The 312-nt window shown below is 37.8% G+C and overlaps 1 protein-coding gene across 1 annotated transcript in view; it reads left to right on the forward strand.

Moving 5' to 3' along the window:
- The window catches only part of LOC119586930 (cytoskeleton-associated protein 5-like), a gene marked incomplete in the record, with an annotated part of 31,731 nt that overhangs the window by 17,846 nt on the left and 13,573 nt on the right, over positions 1 to 312 (forward strand).

Raw genomic sequence — 312 nt, forward strand, 5'->3', positions numbered from 1 at the left:
CCTACTCACAATCTGGTGTGCATGGTGTCAGAGAAAAAATAGAAGCTTGGAAAATAGATTTACCCCACAGTTATGGCCAGACAAGGGAACAGTTGTTTAGTGCTCATAATTTAGATTTGACCATTTATGACATGATGGGATGTTATCCTAAATATATGTATATTTTCAGCTGTCTGTGCTTATCTCTACTTCATCTTAAACAGATGGGAATAACCTTTAAAGAAATTATAATTATGCTTCGATGAATATGTTTAACCCTTCACCGCAGGGTCACAGTAATCCCTGAGTGTGGCGTGTGCACATGTTCTGGTA

The sequence above is a fragment of the Penaeus monodon genome, chromosome 22 (assembly GCF_015228065.2).
Source record: "Penaeus monodon isolate SGIC_2016 chromosome 22, NSTDA_Pmon_1, whole genome shotgun sequence".
Classification (NCBI taxonomy): domain Eukaryota; kingdom Metazoa; phylum Arthropoda; class Malacostraca; order Decapoda; family Penaeidae; genus Penaeus; species Penaeus monodon.